We start from the raw sequence: 27,333 nt of genomic DNA on the forward strand, positions 1-27,333 counted from the left end.
CTGCAGCACTTTGGAACATTCAAAAGCCATAATAAAATACAATTGTATACATTTATCTTTTTCCTGATGGTTGAAGCTATTTGACCTGGAAGTGAATCATTACAGATATGTTGACAGTGATGTTGCTGTTGGTGATAACTTTACTATGTTACCCTAATTGGCAACTGTGCCTCATAGTATCAAATACAGATTTTTCATATAACTAGATACTGGAGTTTTTAAAAACTGATGATGTAAGTAGTGATTTTGGCATTTATTGAACTTCATATGCTCATCATAACAATGCCAACAGCCACACTCTCAAGAAGAGGTCAAATATGCAGATGAATTTTTAAATCCATGTTAGCCACACTTTCTAGCTGCTCGCATCTCCATCAACAGCTGCCTGGTTGTTCTTAAAAAAAAAAGAATTGATCCTAATAACCCCTTCAGAATGCTCTATTGCAATACAACAAGGATAGCTTGGTAGAATCTATAATAGTTTGGAATGTGTTCAATAGCCATTTACTCTGCTACTGTAAAGGTTGCATCTAAGGGATTGGATATGGTATGATTCAGTTTAAACAACCAAACACCTTGTCCTTAGAAGCCTTGGTTCCACTAGACTGCTGGATGTGAAAAGCTGAACCTATGAACTCCAGCATGCATAGCTGATTTACGATCCCTTTCAAATATTGTCAGAATAGAAAAGTAACCTGTTTGGGATAAAGCTAGTTACAAAAGCTATTAATAAAGAAATTTTTAAAACATAAAACAAAATGAACATTAGAACTAGTGTCTGCATAAAATTATCTATGAAGAATGCCAGAATTAATGTCCTACTGCTACCAGAACAACTACGAATGAATCCCAATTTCCTTGAATGTTCAATGAGCACAAATTAGGGAAAAGTAAAATATTGAAAATTGAACTTGATTGCTTAGAAGTGATAGATCACATTTGAACTCAGCATGCCATTGCTCTGAGATGGAATTATTTGCACTGAGATAGTGACCTTTTTGTAGAGGAAGATTTACAGCGTTGCCCTTGATTTAGAAAAATAAATCCTGTTGACTTGGTAATAAATGGAATAAATGTCTTTTTGCATGTTTCACTTTCCTGGACTGAGTCACATAAGCATATTTTATGGTCACAGTTATGCCTAATTTGTCAAGTAAAACCAAGATCTGAAGTGCATGATTCAAATGTCCAGTTCACATTAAGTGGGTGCTCCGTGCGTACACACACAACATAGCAATAGAAAACAACTTTTTCTAGTTTGGGAACAGAAAGAGCTTTCATGAAGAATCATTTGTATCAACTAGTGCTGTTATCTGCTATATGCATGATTCTTGTTCCGAAAGTGTTGTTATGTGTACACTTGTTCTGAAGAATGTGAGAAGAAGCAGACATAACTTGAGTTGTGACCATCCAACTTCCAGTAGTGGCTATTGATTTCCCTGACTGCCAGCATAAGGACCTTTTGGAAGGATCTCTCTTGCTCTGAGGGTGGAAAAGAATTAAGGGATGAGGAGTGGGGGAGCAGATGTGGTAATCTTGGTAAAAACACAGGAAAATTCAGTGGCTAGGTACAAAAAACAAAGCAAGGATACAATTTAAAACCTAAGTTCTAATTCTGTTGGAAATATCAAATAAGCAAGTGAGATCATTAAACCGTAAAGTACTGCATCATATGATAATTGGAGCAGGGAGGAATTATTTGCAATACTTGAAGAAATCAGACTTACCAACTATAAAAGAATGAATAGTGTAAGTTTCAAAACAGCAGAAATAAACAAACTGGCCATAATGAATAAAAAACCCCATAATAATTTCATCAAAGACCGGGAACTGTTTTTTAAACTTTGTGAAAAGAAAGAAATGTGGAAAACAATGTATGCTTTGGAATTTAACTCTTTGTTGTTTATGGGTGATCAATACTATCCAGCATTGTTTACATGTTGGTATTTTCAAACCAAGTCGAATTACTGTTAAGTTTGTAATGAGTCATACTCAAGCAGTATACACAGTTAACATGATTCTCATGCAGAACTAACATGAAGCATTCTCAGCCTGCTGCGGGAGACCAGGTTCCCCAGAACTATTCTGACACCTTCCCTGGCCTCTTTCATACTAAATAGCATAAGTTACAATTCAAAAATTCTTCCAATGCCTGGGAGCAAGGGTGAGATTTTGTGATCTTAGAGATGTTCACGTTTGATCAGCATGCGATAGTGGTAAAGCCAAAGCAGGCCAGACATTCTGCACCACCAATCTGGGAAAAATTTAATGTAATTCTATTTTTAAAATACCCAGATGAAAGAACAGATCTTGGTCAGAAATTTCTTTCAAATGAATATGTAGTTTCATAGCCACTGCAGCAAAAACGAAGTCTCCAATTTCATATCTTCTGAACATCCTGAAACTGCCAAATTTTGGATTATATGTTTAATTCCTCTGCTGTGAAATAATGTTGTGTTTAGCAATTCCAAAAGCATTTGAGCCAACCAGAGAAAGAACTTTGGATTTTTTAGTTTGTGAGCACATATTGTGGCAGTACAAATCTTTTAAACCACAATGGCCCCCAGAACGTATTAGCCAGTGGGTTAATGTATTTTAAATGTTAATGGTTTGGTGCAGTAATGGTGTCACCGGCCTCATAAAAATAATCTTAGCAGCTTTTCATCTAGCAAAGGCCTTCTGTTATTGCACTTCATAATATGGAATATGGTTTGAAATATTGCATTTGGATTCCACTGTCAGAGATAACACAAGTTTTTTAAAATTACCATTTCACATTTCATGCCAAGCATACAAATACTATGTACACACAGGTGATGCATGGCCAAAACATATATTGTGGATAGCACCCCAAACCCTTAAACACATATGAAAATTACTGCTTGGAATTGTAACTCAGAATTCTCAGGTAGTCATGAATGATTGTTTTCAAAAGTGGGGATGCCATTTACACTTCAATATCTGCTTTAAAAGGATGTTGCTGTGGTTTCAGCATACATTCAGTAACCATGTTTGTATAAAATATGTCACCACCCCAAGAATTTGATAGAAACTAATTATTTACTTATTTGTGGATTATATATTCAACCCATCTCAACAACAAAATGGCATAAATTATGTATGTATATATTTTTGAACATTATAAATATATATAGTGTTGCTCAATGCCCCCATTAAATTTAAAAAAAATCAATATTACCTGCAAAAACATCATATGGAGCAATATAGTTGTTCATGTTATATCTTTCCTTGTGCTTCAGTTTAGTGAACTCAAAGTGATATAGAGGGAAGCAACTAGAAATGTAAATGAGAACAGTGTACAGACTTCCAAATGTTGTTGGACTATAACACCCAGTAGTCCTTGCTTTTGGCTGTTATTATGATTATTATAATATTTATTTATACCCTGCTTTATCTCCTCTGAAAGGAACTCGAAGAGCTATGCTGGCTAGAAGAGCTGCAGTCCAACAACAGCCAGAGAATCTCACTCTGCCCATCTGTGATATAAAATGTTGGTAAATCAAATGCATACCAAATTCAACCACAGCTCAAATATTCAAAAAAATACTAAGAGCAAACCTTGACTTTGCCACACACACTATGTAGGCATATCCCACTGTAGCATCTGGTAATTTGACAATTTTTAGGCTCTCTCTGCCACTTGTTTGCCATTTTACTATGTTACTGCATGTAATGGAACTTGAGCATCCATTGACTTTGCTATTCATAGGGGTTCTGGAACTAAACCCTAGTGGATACCAAAAGCCCACTATAGTTTCGTTTAACTACTATTGGAAGATCAAATTTTAATAGTTTACTATACTAGATCATGTTAGTAAAACAAGCACAGGTACTTTTAATAAATATAGAAAAAACCCTGTCCTAGAGATGTAATTTTCACACAATCCGGACTTCCTGTTTGGTTTGAGCTATAGTGCAATATCCTGAAAAGAAAACAAGTCTTTGGAGATCACAAACAACCAATTTCACAGTACAAGCAGACATAAATAGAGCTGAATTCCCTTTCGTAATACACTATTCATCTTTGTGCTTCACTGAGTTCAAAGAAAAGCATTTTTCAGAGTTTAAGCAATTACGTTTATTCCCCCTCCTTTCCTACAAGGGAAATTATCACAAAAGCATGGGATTAGGAACCACCATGATATTGGAGGTATCTTCAGTGTATGAAATTTCAATTTAGCAAAGCGTGTAAACCCTTAAGGCAGTTAAGATTTAATATACTAAAACCATTTTGTTTTCACAGTATATTTATTTTGTATCATCATTGACCCAGGCTAGTTACTGAATTAAAATGGCCAAGCAGTTGAAAAATGCAGCAAAACCTGCTGCAGCCTGTCATGCTGATGATTTACTCCACAAATTAGTCTACTTTAAAAAGATGTGTGCTTACAAAGAGAATCCCAAAAGGCAGCTGAAAACTAGTACATGGACATGCTCAAAATTCAGATTAGAAAGCTGACATGCCAATCTGACTGGGTGCTTTGAAATGGAAAGGAACCTTTAGAAGGTTCTGAAGTAATAGCATAATAATTTCCCTATGGCAGATATGTCCTATTAGGTAGGCTGAGTCTGAAAAACCTCTGGCTTTCTACAGCAGTATAAAGAACATTCTGAAAATGGTTTCTTCTATTCCACAGCTATCCCTTCTTCTAGTAATTACAATGCTCTGAAATGCACTTATCTTCCTATGTTCCAGATACTTATCCTCCTCAGGTCCAAACAGTTCTCAGACTTGCATCCTTCAGATGGTTTAGACTTCACACCCCAGAATCCCCCATCACAATTGGTAACTGTGACTTGAATCTGAAATCCAAGACACATGAAAGAGAAAAGATTGAGGAGGCCCAAAGGCCACTTGATTTCCCCATAACTCTAAACACTGGAACAAATCCTATAACATATCTCATTCAGATTACATTTACCAAATTGTATCCATTGCATTTTATTTGGAAAATATCCTTGCTGTTTAAATACATTTAAGAAAATTTATCAAAGACAGAGGAAATAAAAATGAATTAATTTCTCATTGCAAATGTATAGCTCAATCTATGGCCACATTATGTTTTGTAATTTTGGATCACTGTTGCAAAACTTTTGTTTCATTATTCAGGAATTGAATCAATGGGTCTACTTTAATTCAGGCCACACAGACAAAATTTAAGTAAAGTTGCCCCTTTTAGTACCAACCCAGGAGGAAATGCAATTGTTACATAACTTCTGTCATTATTAACTGATACAAGAGGTGCATCATGGGTCATAGGGAGCAGGCAAAGATAGCAATACGTAAACATTCACCTGTCCTATGAACATCTGGTTCTGAAATCCAGTTGCAGATCTTTACAGAATTTTACCTTACTTTTACTCCTTACCCTGCCTCCAGTTTTCTTCTAATGTAGTCCCATGTAAATTCACAAAAACATTTGCAAATTAATTTTGCAATGCGATGTTGACTGAGACTGTCAAGTACTTTGATTTAGTAGAATTTAGCAAATTCTACTAAAATCAATTGGATTGAGGAGATATGAATATTTTAATGTTAAGGCATAAGTGTATTCTAACGTTTAGTCTGCCTAGCTGAATGTTGGGAGTCAGCAACAAATTTGGTACTTGAATTGAATGAATAAGGAAAAGAGTATATCATTAGCCTGAGCATTGGGGGAGCATGTAGATAAGCCCTAAGATAGGCATTTTTTTCAAACGTTCTTTGCTTGTGTAACTAATCCATCTGACATTCAAAAACAATGGTTTTCACTATATATACAGGAAATATAATTTGTTACTGGGTCCTTGATACTTTCAATTTTGGGAAAATGAATTCTTTCTTTTGCAGGATTATTCACTGGAAAGGAGGGGAGGAAAAATATAATTTTGTGTTGGTATTAGAAGTAAACTAATCCTTCTAATATTAATACAGGAGTGATTTCCCCACATCCCACCCCACCCCCGGTCCTCTTGTGCATAATTGGTATGTTCCATCAGGCCTGAATAGAGGTCTAATGGTGCCTAGTAAGTTTTCTTTTTCTTTTTAAGCGTTTTGGGGTTTTTTTTTAATGGCATGTGAACAGCTAATGGGAAAAGCCAATTTTTCCCCTGACTGTGTGGACTTAAACTCCTTTGGAGGGAGTTTCTTAAACCTGCTCTGGAGTGGGTTTAATGTATGCCTGGAACCACCCTTAGAGAACACCTCTCTAGATATCTATGGGCCCTTCCACCTTGACATATTACCCAAAATATCAAGGCAGAAAATCCCACAATATCTGCTTTGAAGTGGGTTATCTGAGTCCACACTGCCATATATTCCAGTTCAAAGCAGATATTGTGGGAATTCCTGTCTTGATATTCTATGTCATATGGCTGTATGGAAGGGCTCTAAATCTCTATGGGACATTGAGCTTAGAACCACATTGGAGGCCCTAGACCAGGGTTCCTCAAACTTTTTAAGTGGAGGGCCGATTGATAGTCCCTCAGACTGTTAGGGGGCCGGACTATGATGAAATAGTCCAAAATTAGGATTGTTGTTGTTGTGTGCTATCAAGTCATTTCAGACTTAGGTCAACCCTAAGTCTAAAGTTTAGGACAGAGGCCAGGTCAATGACCTTGGAGGACCTTAGTTTGGGGACCCCTGATCTAGATGATCTCATAAGACCATAGGTAAACAAAGAGACCTCCAAAGACCATCTAGATGGTCTCATAAGACCATCAGTAAGGAAAGGGACCATCAAAGGCCGTCTAGATGATCTCATCAGGCCATCAGAAGACCATAGATAAGGAAAGGGACCTCAAAGACCATCTAGATGGTTTCATAAGACCATAGGTAAGGAATGGGACCCTCAAAGGCCATCTAGATGGTCTCATAGGACCATAGGTAAGGAAAGTGACCTCCAAAAGCCATCTAGATGGTCCCATAAGGCTGTAGCTAAGCAAAGAGACCTTCAAAGACCATCTAGATGATCTCATAAGGCCATAGGTAAGAAAGAGACCTCCAAAGACCAGGTAGACTAAGTCTAAAGTTTAGGACAGGGGCCAGGTCAATGACCTTGTAGAGCCGCATCCGGCCCACGGGCCTTAGTTTGGGGACCCCTGCCCTAGACATTGCTAGAGAGGTGTTTTTTTAAATGACCATCCATTGCTTTTTGTCAGATCTTAACCAACATTTTTGCCCCATTCTTTTTCTATACCTACAAAGAAAATAGTTCAAGAAGGTGTTATTCATTTGGAATATACTGATTGTACAAAAATGAATGGTAGAGAATAGGGATTGCCTCTGGCACAGAAGATGTACATAAAGCTGCAGGGCTTACTTTAGGCTAAAATAACCAAATCATCAGAACATTTTCTCAAATAAAAAGAAAATCAATTTTCTTTTTGCTGAGTTCTCCCCAGGACAAAATCTACCCACATAGATTTATTTACTCAGCTCAGGTGGGATCTGAGAATAGTCCACTTGTTTGATCTATTTGTCTGTTTCTTTTGTTATTACATCCAAGTCTTAGGGGACTGCAATATGTATCGTAGACTGTGTTTATAGCTTTATTTAGGAAAGGAGATATCTTAAAGCTATATCTCTGGTCTAATCATTACATGAGTTTACTTGGGTTCTGCTGATGCAGTCTGACACCCCTTCTACACTGCCTTATATCTTAGGATCTGATCCCAGATTATCTCCTTATCCCAAATTATTTGACAGTGTAGACCAGGCATGGGCAAACTAAGGTCTGGGGGCCAGATGCGGCCCCCTGGGTGCTTACCTCAGGCCATTCTCATATTCCCTGTCCTCTCAGCATAAGTACGTGATGGCTTGCTTCCTTACGCAGTAGCTGAGAGCCCTCTGATCGTTCTCAGCCACTGCATGTCTCACCCTCTTCCCAGCATAAGGACGGTGCGAGCGGCTCCATCCTTATGCTGAGAGGATGGCCCGGGGAAGGCATATAGTGACTTAGAGCCCTCCAGAGCACTCTCTGCCATCACCTGTCACATCCTCCTTCCAGCATAATGCCAAGAGGACATCCTGAAGATTGAGGGAGGAGGATCGGGAAAGAGAATTGGGGCAGTCGTTGTTGGTGTATTTTGGTGTAAGTGTGAAATGATGAATCACGTGTTTCACTGTTGGAGGTTTGCAACTGTGTATTCTGGACATGTTTTCCAGCAGCACAAGTGTTCACGGCAGGCCAGTTTGAGTGATAGCCTGCCGAGCCAATAGGTCTTGACTTCCAGTCTCAGAGGATGTTCGTCATTCTGCTGTGGAATGTGCCATTGCCGGCAGAAGAGCTTCGCTGATTGGCAAAGAGAGATGACGTGCTTTGCTTTGCTTAGGAAAGCATGTGTCCTATGAGCAATGGGCTTTGTAGTTGTATATTCTTGTAAATAATAACGTATTAGAACCACTGCGTACAGCTGATTAACGACTGTGGTGTCATTTGTCTGAGCTGCTTATCCGGATGGTCAAGCAGTCTGACTGAGCATGGATTGGTGAGAGGCCTGGCTCACCAATAAATCAGGGTGGTGCGGAGCTGATTTAACACCCGACACGGGTTTTGGGCCCAGAAAGCCTGATAAGCCCAGGATTTATGACCTCAGTCATGCTTCCTGCCGCGCAGTGAAGAGAAAGCTGATGAAGTCAGCTACTGTGCGAGCCGAGAGATGGAAGCAAGAGCTGGAGAGAACTCCAGTGAAGCTGCTGGAGAGTTGTGACTGCCGGAGGTCTGCATTGTCGTGAGTTTGCATTGCAGAGAGGCTTAGTCTCGGGGACTGAGGGTCACAGAGGCAGCCGATTCACTGGGAGTTTGAGGTGTAATTCCAGAAGTCTCCAAGCAGGCTGAGAAGGGGCCTGGGAGTTGGATTTAAGCAAAGATGGCAGCCAAAAGCTTCATTTCAATTATGGAAAAGCTATCTGACGAGAGTTACTCTTCTTGGTCAGTAATGATGAGATCTCTGTTGGCTTCAGAGGATCTCGAAAAAACTCTGGATGGTACTGAACAGAATTCTGAGCACGTCAGAAAAGCTAAGGCGTATTTAGTGTTGTGCCTCCAACCAAACCAGGTTATCCACGTTAGAAATAAGGACACTCCTGAAGAAATCTGGTATGCCTTAAAGAATGTCCATCAGAGGGAGACTTGCATGTCTCAGATAATTTGGAGTAAAAGGCTGTATAACACAAAGCTTGTGAAAGGCCAGGATGTAAGGAAACATTTGGACAGTGTTAAAGAGATTTTGGTTGGGGCAGAAGAAAGAGGCTTGGAGTATACAGAGGCACAGAAGTGTTAAATTGTGCTGCCCAGCCTGTCTGATGATTGGGACTTTCTAGTACACTCTTTCCAGAAACTGAAAATCCAAGACCTGTATTTGGATTTGGTTTATGAAAGAATTCTGGAGGAGCTAGATCACAGATCTTTGGAAAGATCCCTGAAAAAGCAGCAGCCAGAGACGTAGTGCAACCAAGAGGGGGCGCAAGCAGCGGGCTTTGGTCCAAATGATGTTCCTGGGAATGGTGAGGAGATTACGGCCTATAGAGTCAAAACACAGTGGTGTTTTGAATGCCACCTGCCTGGGCATTTTTCCAGGAATTGCCCAGTCAACAAGTCGAGGTCTTCCAGAGCCAGAGGTTCCCGTGGGAAAGGAGGGGCAGGAAGATCTTCAACAACATCAACAATAACAAAGGCCCAGGTGTTCATGGCTGCAAATGGTGGAGTGACTGAGAAAAACAAGTGGTATTTAGATTCCGGTTCTAAACACTATGTGGTAATTGACATTAAACTTTTGAAGGATATAAGGGACATTACAGGTACAGCAGTGACTTTGGCTGATGGGACTGAAAGAAAGTTTGATAAATGTGGCACTGCATTCATTCCTTGTTTGGGGGTGGATTGGGAGAATGTACTGTACATCCCTGAATTAAGTTCAAATTTGTTAAGTGTGGCAACCTTAACTGAAAATAATTATTATGTCTTGTTCCATGGAATATATTGCTTTATTTACAGAGATGGCCATGTGGTGGCCAAAGGTGTGAAAAGGAACAAGTTGTATATGATGTTTGAGAAAAATAATTTCCCTAATGGGGCACAAATGCATTGTGTTAAACAGAAAATCATGCATGACAGGTGTAGCCATCATCTTCACAGAGCGATGGGTCATGCACATGTAGAGGTACTCAGAAAACTCTTGAGATATGCACAGAGTTCCAATGTGAGAAGTATAATAATTTACTGGATTGTACCATATGCTCAGAGGTAAAAGTTGAACCAATTGAATTTTCTAAGAAATCCAGGATTGGAGTAAAGGAGATGTTTGAGACGGTTCACCTGCATTTGGCAGGACCTTTTACAAAAAGCGAAGAAGGTTCTGAGTATGCCTTATTGATGGTAGATAGACACACAAGATTTGGTTATGTTTACTTCCTAAAAGATTTAAAGGAAGGGGTTGCAAAAGTGTCAAAGTGGATTGAAATGGTTGAAAGGGTTTATGATAAACATGTAGGTCAAGTGATTTTTGACAGAGATCTTGATGTGTGTGATCAAGAAATGCAGAAATTGTTGAAACAAAAAGATGTGAAGTTTAAAGACATTAGATCGTTTAAATCGTTTGAAGAAGGTGTGGCTCAAAATCGCATGAAACAAATGATCCAAATGAAAGATTGTTTGATTAAAGATTCCAAAAGCCCTTTTAGAAATTGGCCCAAATGTTTACACACGAGTAATTTCATTTTGAACTGTTTATGGGATGAGTGTGTGGATGACATCCCATTTTGCAAGATGTACAATAGACCCCCTAATTTAAGATATCTAAAAATCTTTGGTCAGTTTGCCAATGTTCTAGTTCCAGCCCATCAAAGGAAGAAGGGTGAGCCTAAGTGGCACAGAATGAAATTTTTAGGCTACTACCAAGACAAATTGAAATTTCATAGTGGTCTTAGGAAACTGATTTTCTCAAAGAAAGTGTACTTTTAGAAGAATGAAGGCTGGGATAGATTGCATTTGAATAGGGAGGCTTTGTACGGAAACAAGTCCACTGATGAAGCGGATGTACAGAATGCTTCAAGTGAAGGGAATAGTGTTGCAGATAGAGATCAGCAACTAGCAATTAAGGAAGAAATAGTTACTCCCCAGAAACCCAGGGAAGTTCAGACTCCCCAGAAGGGTCATAAGAGAGGTGGTAAAAGGAGAAAATCACCAAAACAGGAGAGTGAGGAAGGGACGACAGAAGACAATGATGACAACCTTTCCACAAGCCAGATATTGACTCAGATGAGTGGTCAAATACACATTGGGCTCCAATATGTGAATTGGCACAAGTGTGTCCAGAGCGTCCAAACTGGTAAAATGGTGTAATGGCACCAGAGTGACTGTTTATTTGTCTGAACGGTAACTGCAGAATGTTTGTTTGTTCAGAGAGTTAACCAATTTAAAAAGCGATTGAGTGTTTTTCCAGTAGCAGTGAACTGCACCAGGGTGTTTTGGTGTTTTGCTGCGAGAAAGAGAGAAAGAGAGTTTATGGGTGATGTGTGATTGCACGATGCATGGTTTGTGATATGTCTGTATTCAAGACATGCAGAAAGCAGAGATCAACAAATGAGCCAGTGTTAGTAGACAAATAGCCTGGCAATATTAAGTGAAAAAGAAAAATTCACAGGAATCAGGGATTCAAAAGAAGAGAATCACACATGATAAAACAAAAGGTTTTCAGAGGTTATGAAAACAATGAGTTAATGAAATTGAAATAAATGTATTGTGATATGTTGTGAGATTTAATTGTAATAATAAAGATGCATCAAGAGATAAAATGTATTGTAACCAATGTATTTTACATGTGGTTGAAAGAGACTGTATGTAACATGTGTTTAACCTGTAGAACTCCAGAAATTTTTGTGCTATAGAGTTATAATAGAGTTTAAGCAAATGTTTAGAGTGTTAAGTGGAAAAACACTGATTAACATTTCAGACGGGAATTGTTGGTGTATTTTGGTGTAAGGGTGAAATGATGAATCAAGTGTTTTACTGTTTTAGGTTTGCAACTGTGTATTCTGGACATGTTTTCCAGCAGCACAAGTGTCAATGGCAGGCTAGTTTGAGTGATAGCCTGCCGAGCCAATAGGTCTTGACTTCCGGTCACAGAGGACATTCGTCATTCTGCTGTGGAAAGTGTCGTTGCCAGCAGAAGAGCTTTGCTGATCAGCAGAGAGAGAGGACGTGCTTTGCTTTGCTTAGGGAAGCATGTGTCCTATCAGCAATGGACTTTGTAGTTGTATATACTTGTAAATAATAAAGTCTTAGAACCGCTGTGAACAGCTGATTAACGACTGTGGTGTCGTTTGTCAGTGCTGCTTATCTGGACGGTCAAGCAGTCTGAGTGAGCATGTATTGGTAAGAGGCCTGGCTCACCAATAAATCAGGGTAGTCCGTAGCTGATTTAACACCCCTGACAGTCACCTCATGCCTCTTTTTGCTCCCGGAATAAGGATGGGGCGAGCATGCCAAAAGAACAACCTGAGGATGACAATGACCCTTCCCCACACCCTCCTGGCCCCACCCTTTCCCAGGCCCATCCCACCCAGCACTGCCCAGATGCCCTCCCTTATGGCCCCGGCCCTCCCGTCTGGACCACAATGTGGCCCCAAGAGAAAAAAGTTTACCCATGCCTGGTGTAGACTCACATAATCCAGATCAAAGCAGATAATCTAGGGTCAGATCCTGGGATTCATGCCCCTTCCACCCAGCTGAATGAAATCCCACATTTTCTGCTTTGAACTGGAATATATGGCATTGTGGACTCAGATAACCCAATTCAAAGCAGATATTGTGGGATTTTCTTCCTTGATATTCTGGTTTATATGGCTTAAAGGGCCCATAAAGCATTGTAAATCCAGCCTGAGCTGAAAGGAGGTTCTTGCAGTGCCTTTAAAAATAAACAAATACCAAAGTAAAATTGTAATGAAAATAAGAGAAGCTGGAAATCTTATTATATGTGGTAAATCATTATGGAAAACTTTTCATGACAGAAGTTACAATTAAGATTTTTTTTTCTCTCTCTCTCATCTTTCTTTTGATTTCAACAATGATTCTGTGTCAAACTGCAGAGCTTCTGTGCTATGTGGATGATCATTTTCAAATGCTGCATCTCTTTCTTAATAGGCACAGTAAAAGAGTTATCAAATGATGGTTGCTGAAAAAAATGCATGAATGAATGACCAGAATTCTACTGGTGACCCGAAGGCTGGAATCCTATTATGATAGGCCCTTGGTTTCTTGTTGAAAATGACAGCTCTTGTGAAAGATTGGCAAATCCTCTACAGAGTGCCTACTGTGATGAGATGACTACTCTCAAATCTCAACATTAAGTTTGTTTCTTATTACCAAATATGACTAATTCTTTTTCCTGTAAAAATCAGCTAGTACAGTTTATTTATTTCATATCAAAAGCATTGTATAAATTAGTATAAAACTGATAAAAATAGAAGGAGCACAAGTGGCTAAATATCTTTTGACCAAAAACAGGCAACAGCGATGTTTTATTGTTGAGTAATTTGCTTTATTGTTTTGCTTGCTTTTATATTGTTGTGTCTGGGCAAGGCCCCATGTAAACCGCCCTGAGTCCCTTTGGGGAGATGGGGCGGCGTATAAGAATAAAGTTATTATTATTATTATTATTATTATTATTATTATTATTATTATTATTATTATTATGTCGGTAGCCTCAAACATGAGGCAGGACACTGCGGACAAATATATAAATGCAGGGTTGTTTATTCTGCTCCACAGTCACACAAGATGGAGGATTATTTTAGTTAGTACCATTTTGCCAGGTTGTCTTTTGATCTGCCCACTGCACTTGTGAGTCTGTTCAGGGATTTCCAGGTTGCCCATTCTTGGTTTGCCCTGGAGGCAACCTTCCTACTAGTACAGTAGTAGGAAGCTATAATGCATGGGTACATAATTAAAATTACATGAACCAAAATGCATTTGTAAACATAATTCTAGAAAACATCCCTTGCTTTTTTTAAACTCTGAGAATAGCTTTTTTTTTTTTTTTTTACAAAAGATATAGTTTGTGAAAAAGTAGTTAGCATTCTCAATAAATTCACAAATCCTTGCTAATTGACTGACAGTCTTTTGGGAAAATTGCCATAAAGAGAGAGCTGAGATTAAAAGAAGGCTTTAATCCAGCAAGATTAACATTTTGACATTAAGAGTCAGAATCTCCATGAATTCAATAAGATTATACTATGTTACTTGCCAGATTAAGTCACTTTAAGGTCACCTAAGCAGGACTTTAGAGCAGTAGTGAGATAATGCTAATGAGGCCTCTTGTCCCTCGGTGGTGTTTATCCAGATTGATCTTGGTCTGTATTACTAGCATGCTGGTGCTGCATAATTTCCCTATTGAGAGAATCTACTGTAACAAAACCTAAGCTGGTTATATGCAGCTGTGGTATGAAATCCATGACCTCAACCCAGCCTCTGTACGGTCTGATCATTTAATTAAAGAAAATTACCATAAGGCTTCTGACATTCTAGTCTCCCAAATCACATACCAAATCCCCCAAAATCCAAGCTTTTCTATTTTAGGGCAATTTAGAGCCAACATAGCATTGATTTACCATAGTCTCATTAGAGAATTTCCTGTCAATCAGTCATTGTTGTGCCCTGTCCTATGAATGGCAGAAGAGTTCATGATTAAATCTCCAAACTCACAACTTTCCCCCATTCATTTTAAGTCACTTTCTTTTAAAATGTCATGTGTACATGTATTGTTGGAACAAATGCAAACAATGTAGAAAATTGGATTGCTGTAAAAATGCCAATAGAGCACAAGGATGTCAGGAAAATGACTTAAAAGGGATGGATAAAATAATTATGCCAGCTTTATCTTTAATATAAAAGGTTTTTAAAAGGGAGATTAACATTATCCATAGTTCAGGATAAAAACAAAATAAGCAAATACTATTTGAAAACAAACATAAGAAACAAAATGTAACAAAGTTTTATTCCTTGATAGTAGATGGAAAGGGTGGTTTTTCTCAATATTTTAGGTCTTTTTTCCCCCAGAAAATATTTTACAATAGCTGGAATTCAAATAAATTTAACAAATTATTAATATGAGTAAACCTTTTACAATTTAAAGCCTTTAAAACATTACAGAATGTGCTAAAAGCAAGATATAGTGACATATCTTTTTTTTAAATAGGTGGTTACTAAGGTAAAACTCTCAAAATTATTTACCAGATTTACTAGATAAAAATATTGCTTAATGGCATAATTATAAGGAGGGCAGCAACTGCGTTTTTAATAGAAGATTCCTAAGCCCAAAAATGCCAAAAAGAAAATCTTTGCAGAAAAGGCTATTTTTGTGCAGAAAATACTATATTTGTTCTTAGTAAAATTTACAAAATGTTGATTTGCATGGAAAGCACCATTTTTCTTTTCTGAAAACAACATTTTCTGTTCAGAAATTAATATTTATGCATCAAAATTTTATTTTCAATATAAAAACGTATGTTTTCTATGCAGATAATGTTGTTTGATGTGCAGAAAAATCACATGGGATTTTTCCCCCCAGAAAAACTTTACATGTGAAAACTGCATGATTTTGAACACTTTATTTCAGTGAAAAAAAATTGTAGGAATTATTATCTTCAAAAAGAAACCAGTGTAGAATTACATCTCCAGCCTGATCTTAAGTCATAAATAGGTTTATAACCTATAACCAGAAGTGTGAAGTTTGCTTGGATGTAAGACAGTAACTCTTATGAACCAAGAATCATGTGCTACCCATATCCAGTCCTGTTAAGCAGCCTGGACACATTTTAGAGGTATGAAAGCATTTAGGATGAGAACTAAGATTGTCATAAATGTTCAAAGTCTCCCCATACAGCACTTTTTACAGTAATCCTAAAGGAATGTGACTAAGACATGCAGCATCGTAGGACCTCATCAGGAGTAGTCTTCCATGGGTCTTCTCCCCATTTCTCTACACTGCCAAAACAGAGTCCCATGGAGTCCATCACAAGGTGCAAGGCAACTTTGAGTGGGACTCCTTGGGACTTCATTTTGGCAGCATAAAGAAATGTAGCCCAGACTGCCTTTTGAGGAGTTGGGTGTTACTAGACTCCAAATGGCAGAAAACTGTGAAAAACATGTGCTGGCAGAAAATGAACCTCGATTGGGAGGGAACATAGTAAGATGGTTGCCTTCACTGTCCCATGCTGTTACCTGCCTTCTCTTCACTCCTATGATGAGGTTCTAAGATGGTTCCCTCTGCTGTCCCACACTGACTCTTGCTTTCCCCTGTTTTCCTGCACTTTCCCTCCACTCATGTGATGAGGTCTACAGACAAGTCAAACATCTTGATAAATATGAACAACAGTTCTTTAAGTTTTATCTCCTCAGTTCCCAGCTACGACCAAAAGGGCTTAATCCAAGTTATCTTCAAATTTAAGATGAACATTCAGATGAAAAATAATCTCATCCAAGAACAGGTTGCATAATCTTTAGAGGAAAATTAAAAGACGTAGGAAAACAATGCTTTTGAGTCCTATCCCAGAGAGACACAGGTCCTATTAGAGTGACCTAAAATCACTGACTCTATGGAATTAAGAGGTTCTTCTGTTCTTCTATTGTTGTTGTTTATTCGTTTACCTGCTTCCGACTCTTCATGACCTCATGGACCAGCCCACGTCAAAGCTTCCTGTTGGCCGTCGCTGCCCCCAGTTCCTTCAAGGTCAAGCCAGTCACTTCAAGGATACCGTCCATCCATCTTGCCCTTGGTCGGCCTCTCTTCCTTATTTTTTCCATTTTCCTCAGCATCGTGATCTTTTCCTAGCTTTCCTGTCTTCTCATTATGTGGCAAAAGTACTTTATCTTTGCCTCTACTATCCTTCCCTTCAGTGAGCAGCCGGGCATTATTTCCTGGAGAATGGACTGGTTGGATCTTCTTGTGGTCCAAGGTACTCTCAGGACTTTCCTCCAGCACCAGAGTTCAAAAGTGTATATCTTCCTTCGGTCAGCCTTCCTTATGGTCCAGCTCTTGTATCCATAGGTTACTATGGGGTATACCATTGCTTTAACGATGCGGACCTTCGTTGCCAATGTGATGTCTCTGCTCTTCACTATTTTGTCGAGGTTGGCCATTGCTCTCTTCCCAAGAAGTAAACGTCTTCTGATTTCCTGCCTGCAGTCTGCATCTGCGGTAATCTTCGCACCTAGAAATATAAAGTCTGTCACTGCTTCCACATTTTCTCCCTTTATTTGCCAGATATCAATTGGTCTGGTTGTCATAATCTTGGTTTTCTTGATGTTTAACTGCAGCCCAGCTTTTGCACTTTCTTCTTTCACCTTGGTGATAAGGCTCCTCAGCTTCTCCTCACTTTCAGCCATCAGAGTGGTATCATCTGCATATTTGAGGTTGTTAATGTTTCTCCCAGCAATTTTAACTCCAGCCTTGGATTTTTCAAGCCCTGCACGTCGGATGATGTGTTCTGCGTACAAGTTGAATAGGGTGAAAGTATACAGCCCTGCCATACTCCTTTCTTGAGTCTTGAACAAGTCTGTTGTTCTGTGGTCTGTTCTTATTGTGGCTCAGGAGACAGACATGGTGACTTGGTATCCCCATACCACCAAGAACTTGCCACAGTTTATTATCTACACAGTTGAAGGCTTTAGAATAGTCAACAAAGCAGAAATAGATGTTTTTCTGAAACTCCCTGGCTTCCTCCGATGCTTCTAATTTTCTGGAAGAGGTCTCTTGTCCTTCCTATTCTATTGTCTTCTTCCACTTCCATGCATTGCTTGTTCAAAAATAGTTCCTTGTCTCTTCTGGCTAACCACTGGAATTGTGCATTTAATTGGGCATATCTCCCCCTTTCACTGTTTCCTTTCACCTTCCTTCTTTCTTGGGCTACTTCCAGTGTCTCCGCAAACAAACATCTTGCCTTCTTGGTTTTTTTTTTTTGTCTTTGGAACATATTTTGTTGCCGCCTCCTGAACAATGTTGTGAATTTCTGTCCATAGTTCTTCTGGGACTCTATTTATTTAATCTAGTCTCTGAAATCTATTCTTCACCTCCACTGCATATTCACTAGGAACTGGTCTGTATATTTTCCCCAATCTCTTTAGTCTGATTCTAAATTATGCAATAAGAAGTTCATGATCTGAACTACAGTCAGCTCCAAGTCTTGTTTTCACTGACTGGATGGATGTCTGCCACCTTTGGCTGCAAAGGGTGTAGTCAATCTGATTTCGGTGTTGACCATCTGATGAAGTCCATGTATAAAGTCATCTTTTCGGTTGTTGGAAGAGAGTGTTTGTTATGCATAGTGAGTTTTCTTGGCAAAATTTATGAATAAATTTTATAAATTTATAAATTTTTATAAATTTTATGAATGTTTTATGTAAGTTAATTTTTAACTGATTTATAGTGTATTGTACAGGTTTTATATGTGTGTTTTATTGTAAGCCGCCCTGAGTCCCCTGTTGTAATAAAATAATTAATAAATAAATAAATAAATAAATAAAATTCTATCAGCTTATGTCCTGCTTCATTTTGTTATCCCAAACCATGCTTGCCTGTGATCCTGGTTGTCATTTGACTGTCCACCTTAGCATTCCAATCACCTGTCATGAAAATAATGTCTCTTTTTTGTGTATTATCCAGTAGGTGCTGCAGATCCTCATAGAACTGATCTAATTCTGTTTCTTCAGCAGTTGTGATTGGAGCGTATATTTGGATCACTGTGATGTTAAACGGCTTACCTTGAACTCAAATATAGATCATTCTATCAGTTTTTGGGTTGTATCCAAGCATTACTTTAGCAACTTTATGATTAATTATGAAGGCTACTCCATTTCTTCGGTATTCCTCTTGTCCACAGTAGTATATCTGGTGGTCATCTGTAGTGAAGTGGCCCATTCCAGTCCATTTCAGTTCACTGGCTCCTAGAATGTCTATCTTTAATCTTGACGTCGCAGTAATAACCACATCCAATTTGCCCTGGCTCATAGATCTTACACTCCAGGTTCCTATAGTGTGTTGATCTTTAGAACATTGGATTCATCGTTCACCTCCAGCACCGTCGGCCATTAGCTTTCCTTTCAGTTTTGAGCTAACTGCATCATCACATCTGGGGCTAGTTGAGCTTATCCTCTGTTCCTCCCCAATAGCATTTTAACCATCTTCCGACCTGGGAGTCCTATCTTCCAATGGTGTACCAACATATCTCTGGTTGTACTGATTCCATGGCAAGAATACTGGGGTGGGTTGCCATTACCTTCCCCAGGGATCATATTTAGTCTGACCTCTCTGCCATGACCTTCCCATCTTGGGTGCCCCTTCACGGTTTAGCTCATGGAATCATTGAGGTGCTCAAGCTCCAGCACCACGTCAAGGAAATGATCCTTTGCAGGATCATTAATCAACAAGAGGAAGAAATAAAGCCTTGCAGCATTTATCCTGTCTTTGAGGAAAAGCATCTGTGACACAGCAGCTTTAGAGGTAGCATTCTGTCATGAACAAGCCCATGGACATTATTGCACCTGTCCAAGTGCTCTATGTTTACTAATGTATCTAATCATAATGGGGTCTCTTGGACTGGCTTATGAAGGATTTTATTGATTTACGGGATCCTCTGGCCAACTAAATATTTAACAAAAAGATTAAAATAATGAACTGATTACCTAAAAACAGAGTAAGAACTAGGCACAGTATAAGTTGCCTTTTTGGTAGACCATGGATCTCATTCCATGAGCTGGGGAAAAATGGAGGAAAGCAGGGGAACCATCTTACTTCATTTCCTACTACCGAGGTCCATCTTCTGGGATGGTCAGCCATCCCACATCCTTTCTCTGTCTTTCCCTGTTATTTTTCTAGTTTGGAGTCCATTTCTGAAGCACATTGAAACAGAACGCAGATTGCATGTGATGAGGTAACTTAAGTTTATTCCATGAAAAAAATAAAGCTTTTCAGTTCTTGCTTACTGATCAAGATTCTTCCTTTTGAGTGGTGTTTCCATACACTCCATTAATAACCAATTCTAAGGCAGGCTTCTGTGCTATCACAGCCTTCATGATTGACTGGGTCTTCATTTTGGAAAGAATTTACAGTTAGTTTCAGAAGTAACAATAATTTATGAACCTGTTTGCCTCGGTTACATTTTGATAGACAAACTTTATAAAATATAAGGTTTATAATATGCACGCAAGTCAGACACTTAAGATGGTAAAACATCTTCAGGCAGATAGGGGACTTCTTATTTTTATTTTTCAGTAGTAATATTGAGATTCTGCTCCCTTCCTAGACACCATTCTTTATTAATGTTACTGGATGATGGTCATCTAAATCCATTATATTTTGGAGAACCTTGTATTCACAGCCTGAATGCATCTGAAATTCATATCAACCTCTGATCCAGTTTCTAAGCACAACTATAATTTTATAACTCTACAAGAAACTCTGTGAGGATATGTATTCTTAGCTATCTGTACAGCAATAGAGCCCAATCCATTATAACTAAATTTATTTGAGAAACACAGATCATACAATGATAAAAGTTCAGCAATGGATTTCAAGGATAAGGAAAAGTCTGACTATATTTCATCTGGTTGTTAAAAGTACCAGGTTAAATGAGGAAGGGAAAGCTCATAAAATACTACAATATTATGATAAGTGGAGCAAATGGCAACAGAGAGGGAAAACACATTATCAAGTGATGTCAAATCAAAAGATGAAGAGGTATTCTGTGGAACCACATATTGATTGCTATTTCACCCAGCATTATTCAGCATATCAGTAAATGACCAAAGGGAGAAGCAAATCTTTCCAGTATCACAGATGATTCAGTACTAGCATGAAACTTAACACAGTTTGTTAAATTTATCTCCCGAGGCATCCTTTTAATTTGCTATAAACATACTAATAGCTATGCACTTTATAATTTGAATGCCCCGTAAATGGTTGCTGCATTTTCGTAAAATCTTGTTATAGTAAGCTGTGTGTGAATGGGTATTGGCTTGCATATGTGAATACATGTACATATGTGTAATTAAAAATAAAGCCCTGACAGCAGTATAACATTATTTTTATACTATGAGCCCCTATTGTGACATCTATGCTGCAATGGAAAATCCAAAATTGTAGACAGCTGTATTTTTGATCATCAAACCACTTCTATTAGAAACAGCATTTCTGCACAGCGAATACTGATTTCTATGGAGAAATCTAGCTTTCTATAGAATTTTCTTTTGCATGGAAAATACTGCTTTCTGTGCAGAACACTTGCTTTATGTACAAAAGAATTATGTGCAGCAAAAATAGTTTCTACACAGAAATGTCATTTCCTAAGCCAAAAAACAAAAACAAAAAACCTTCGGGCATTTTGTTTTACAGAGATGACATTCTGAACTGTAGTATTCTCACCTCTCCAGGATTCTTCACATCAAAGTTCCCCAACACTTAAGAAACTCATTTCTTGACCCTTTTCCATATATTTCTGAATATTATTTTCCTCACTTGGTTGTGACAAGGTAGCTATAGCTGGAGCCCTGAATAGTGCAAGTACTGTCAACAGCAGCTACTAAAGTATTTTGCTTGCCTGATTCGAGTGGTAACCTTTTAGGAGCACTGATTGGATTGCCAGCCAGTAGCTCTCTTAGTTATGTTGAATATGCCAATCAGCTGTACATTTGGGTGAAGCTGCCATAAATGAAATAGTGAAGCTGCCAACTCCCTGTATTTATGAACAGATGGACAGTTTGCCACCAGTTGGTAAACTGACACAAGGTATAGGTTCCTTCAATGCTTGGCATGGACAAAGGGATGGAGCACACCAGGAGCAGCTTACCAAGCACATGCATGAACACACAAAAACCCTGTTGTCAGCCTGCTGTCAGTAGCGTACATTAATGAATAGAGGCAGCTGCCATGCCAAGAGGAAAGCAGGGCCATTCTATCACTCCTGCTGAAAAATCATATTCATCAGATCCCCTTTTCCCAAGCTGATTCCTGCTCAATTGGTTAATATCAGAACTACCACTTAACCTTAACCATTTGCAGGTTTTGTTTTGCATCTTTCCACCCCATTCTTTTTTTCTCTTCTTCATTTGCATTGTACACTTGTGGTAGGACAGTCCTCCCAATTGTATTGATTGCACTTAATCCCCCAGGAGCTTTTACAGCTGAAGAGTCAGATGAAGTGTTTTAAAATGAATGCATTAATGAACAAAGCATAAATGCTAGGATTCAATTTCCACTGCTACCTAATATATTTAAACATGAGAAATTGCTGCACATGTCACATTAGATGAGAATAAAACTTTCAAGGTCACACTGAAAATTCCAAAAAGCACAAAAGAAATTATTGCTGCATTGAAGTCAGTTAAGCTAGAATTCAATTCAGTGTTTATAATATTAAAATCTCTTTGGTGCAATTCAAAAAAAAAACAACCCTTGTTTTATGAGAAAGAGAAAGAAGTTTCTATTACACTCTTTATGAAACAAAATCAATATAATTGACTTTTTCTTTTAATTCTTTTTTATCTTCAACCATTAGTTCAGGAAATACTCTTTCCACTTGTTTGCTATAGGCTAACCTTGTCATTACTAAAATTGATCACACGGTAGATGCAGAAAGGAGAAGAGTTCTTTTGATATCCATCCAGTTCATGGGTAGAGATATATAAACATCCCAGGAGCTAGCTAATACCATTTAGTAAAATGAAGCATACAGGCTATACTCAATAATTATTTCAATGAGCAATTATTTGTTAACATCGGTGAAAATGATGCCATTCCCAATATTATAAACCATCTAGCCTCGATTCATATATGATGCCCTTTATATGAATATATGGTTTCATTTTTTTTAAAAAAAATGGACATAGTGGGGGAGAATTACACACAATTATTTCCATTTTCTCCCCACCACTTACCTCCCCCAACATACACACACACGTGCAGCAAAATAGTGTACTGCTTCACTTGCCTGAAAAAATAACTTTTAATCTTAGCCTTTACTTGGGAAGTAGAAAATCACATGAAAAGACAGGATGTTTGAAGACATGCATTTTTAGAATTCAATAAAGAGGCACTTTTATGGATGCTGATAGCAACTGAAACAACAAGGACAACACAATGTATCTTTTTTGCATTATGCAAAAGGGATTTTAAAAAATAGACTGAATATGTTGTTGAAGGCTTTCATGGCCAGAATCACTGAGTTGCTGTGAGTTTTTTGGGCTGTATGGCCATATTTCAATAGCATTATTTCCTGACATTTTGCCCTCATATGTGGCAAGTATCCTCAGCGGTTTGTTCAGAGGCAAGTGGAGTGTATATATATCTGTGGACTTCTCAGGGAGAGGGAAAAACTCAAGCATGTTGGAAGCAAGTGTAAATGTTGCAATTGACAAGCTTAATTAGCATTGAGTAGCCTTGCAGCTGCAAAGTCAATCAGTGTTGTTGCCTGGAGGCATTTTTTGTTTGGGAGATGTTAACTGGCACTTGATTGTTTACTGTCTGGAACTCCCCTGTCGCTGAGTGATGTTCTTTATTTACTGTCTTGATTCTGGTGTGTTTTTTTTAATACTGATAACCAGTTTTTGTTCATTTTCATGGTTTGCTTCTTTCTGTTGAAATTGTCCACATGCTTGTGGATTTCATTGGCTTCTCTGTCTAGTCTGATCATGGTTGTCAGAGTAGTCAGGCATTTCTGTGTTCTCAATAATATTCTGTGTACAGGTTGGTTCATCAAGTGTTCTGCTATAGCAGCCTTCTCTGGCTCAGTCTGCAGTGCCTTTCATATTATTTTATTCGTGTTTGGGTGCTGTGTTTGGTGGTCCCTATGTACACTTGTCCACAGCTGCATGGTATACGATAGACTCCTGCAGTGGTTAGGCCCATGAGTCAAATGTGGCCCTCCACATCATTTTACGTGGCCTACAAGGCTTTCAATTCCAGGGGAACATGGTTATATTTATACAATCTTACAATTATAAACAAGCCTTTGAAGACAAGCATAAGGCTGATGTGGCCCTTGGTGAAAATGATTTTGACACTCCTGCCCTAAACTTACTAGAGCTTAGAACAGAGCTATTGAAATCAATGGAACTTGTCTGTTTTATCTAACTTAAATCCTCTTTTCTTTAATGGTATACTCTAAACATGACTCCCTATTCATTCATCATTTTCCAGAAGCATTTACAGTACATTGACTTTAATTTGATTATTGACACCATCAGTCTCATTATATTTTATTTTTAAAGCTTCTTTTATTTTCCCAAAGATCCAACACCAAACACAGACTGTTAGCTCTTTCTCTTTTTGTTTTTGTGTATATGTGTGTGCTACAAATGTGAAAACTGTAACATTAATTATGGTGAATATATCTAGGTTTAAACTACATGGCCATATAAGAAGAAGAGGAAGAGGAAGAATAATAATTTTATTTCTTACCCACCTCTCCTCACGGCTCAAGGTGGGTTACAGAATAAATAAAACACATTAACATTGCAAAAAATACTACAAATACATATCTTAAAATGTATTTATATAAAAGCTACATATTAAAACATATTTCTATAAAATCATGTTTGAAATGTTACTGTAGAATAATTTTTCTGAAAAAATTAATCTGAATACTAATAATTAAGTAAAAGTAAATAGTTTTGCAGCATACGACATTTTTATCCACATTTTTAGTTCTGCCAACCAATAGCCATAGAGCTGTGAAATCCAAAGTTGGTACATAGATCAGTTAGTCATTCTCTCTGTCAGACATAAGATTTCTGTCTATGTCATGCACTTTGTATAAAGTTCCTGTTGCAAAACTTATAATGGCAGGAGATAATGGATAACATTAATCCAAATCTGAAATGCAATCCTTTGAGTTTCAGCTTCATTTTAAAATGCTCAGTGATGTTTCCAGCAGAGTATCAGTCAAAACCAGAACACATGGATTAATGCACATTTATTGGTAAGACCCAGAAATCTGAGACAGGGTAGAAAAATCTTGCTTACCAAAGCAATTTCCTGTGAAAGGGTCATTTAGAAGTTATGGAGAAATGAAACCAAGTTTGGGAATAACTGCAATTCACTGGAGGATTTTATTACCTTTTCTGTCATTTTTTTTTGTTGAAATATGCTTTGTTACAGGTTCTGTATTTACAATTCTTTATTATCATTATTCACAAAAGTAACAAAGCAAGTTGCAAAAATCTAGTACAAATAGTTGTTTTTTTATTAACATTTCTTAGTACTTATATAAGAATAGCTTTTTAAAACACAAAAGAATTGCCAGTTTGCAAATAAAACCACTCTGAAAGCAACATTTCATTAATGTTGGTCAAAAGCTAGTTGAGGTCTTGCATTCATGTTTTGTTTTACATTCTTTCATCCTTTAAATCAAGGATCCCATGTGTACTTCCAAGAATGCATCATTCAATCTCTCCAGATTTTTCTGACCCACCAAGAAAGGCAATTCACCTATGAAAAAGTTTGCATGGATTATCTGTACTTTGCAACATGTTGAAAGGCATTTTTCAAAGGAGAAGTGGACTTCTAACCACTTCCAATTCTTTGTTTTTGTTCTTTGGAATTTTTGGTGGTCTGTGTGCTCCTTTCAAGGGTATAAAATTGACACCTGGGTGCACCACTATCCCTGTTCTAAAGCCATTGCAGAAAAAAAAATCTAGCTTTTGTTTAACAGTCTGGAAATGTTAACAGGACTTCAGTCTGATTCTGCAGTAAAACAAGGAATGGCTTCTACTCTTCATAAAGTGATAGAAATAAACTCGAAATGTTAGCATTGTGAAATATATGGAAGAGTTTGCTATAAATCTCCCAGTTATCAGATTGTCATTCACTCCAATTAAACACTTGGTGACTGACAGCATCTAAATTTCCAATAGCATTGTTGCTGATTTTGTCATCATTGTCTAAAAAAAGATGGAAAGAATATTTTTAAAGTATTAAGATAATGGTCAAAATGTGTTCCTCAAGAATTGAGAAACTTTAATAAGAAGAACCCTAGATAAATAAAAAATATAGTGTTTGGAAATTAGCTTATGAAAAATTCAAGACAGCTGTTTTGCATAGAATACCCCCATTTTCTGTGAAAGAAACAGCATTTTTGTGTATAAAATAATATTTCTACACAAAACCACTGTAACCTATGCAGAAAATGCTATTTCTATACAAAAGTATCCACATGTGAATTTTAAGCAGAATAAGTTTAGAACTACAGCATTTTCTGTGCTGAAAATAACAGATGGTTTGTGCTGAAAATGCTGTTTTCTGTGCAAAGCAGTCATTTTTAGTCATCGCAAGATGAAAATTGCTAAAAGTATTTATTGCTTCACTTGAGAATTCCTCTATTCTCTAGAAAGCAGCCCAGAAACTTCGGCTGATTCAAAGGTCGGCAGCCAGGCTTCTAACAGGACCTAATCATAGGGAGCATACAATGCCCCTATTAAAACAGCTCCACTAGCTGCAGATAAGCTGCCAGTCCCAATTCAAGGTGCAAGTCATGACCTATAAAGCCCTATACGGCTTGGGCCCTGCCTATCTTCGTGATCGCATCTCCCCTTATGAAGCGGCACTTGCTCTAAGATCTGTCGGGGAGGCCCTCCTCTCACTCCCACCACCATCACAAGCACGGTTGGTGGGGATGAGGGAGAGGGTCTTCTTGGTGGTAGTCTGGAATGCCCTCCCCAGAGAGATCAGGCAAGCCCCTACACTGTCTTCTTTCCACAAGGACCCAAAAACCTGGTGGTTCCTGCAGGTTTTCGAGCAGGATTAATCCCTAGGTCCCCCCCCCCTCCGGTTATCAACTAGGACCTTGCTTTGCACCTTATCCACTACCTGACCCTACAATATTCTGATGAACTAGTCCCAGCCTCGCCTGTCATAGTTGGCCATGTCCATTCTGAAGCTCTGGTCACTGGTATATTGAACCCATTGATGGAGCATATTGAAACTGGATTTCAACCTTTGTGGATTGTTTTGAATTGTATGTTCTTGTTTTACATTTATTATTATTTATTATTTTTATCATGTTCACGTTGTTGTATGTTCAATTACATGTTTTTCTTTATGTTGGAAACCGCCATGAGTCTTCCTGAGGAGATAGGGCAGTATATAATAATAATAATAATAATAATAATAATTATTATTATTATTATTATTATTATTATTATTATGCTTACCTAGAAATAATGTCTATGAAAATATATGTAGAACTACAAAATGTCTTAGGTTTTTAGATGAATCAATCATGATAATCAATGGAGTGATGGATGTTGCAAGCTACATCATGTTCACACCCTCACATTCTAG

The sequence above is a fragment of the Anolis carolinensis genome, chromosome 3 (genome assembly GCF_035594765.1).
Source record: "Anolis carolinensis isolate JA03-04 chromosome 3, rAnoCar3.1.pri, whole genome shotgun sequence".
Taxonomy (NCBI): domain Eukaryota; kingdom Metazoa; phylum Chordata; class Lepidosauria; order Squamata; family Dactyloidae; genus Anolis; species Anolis carolinensis.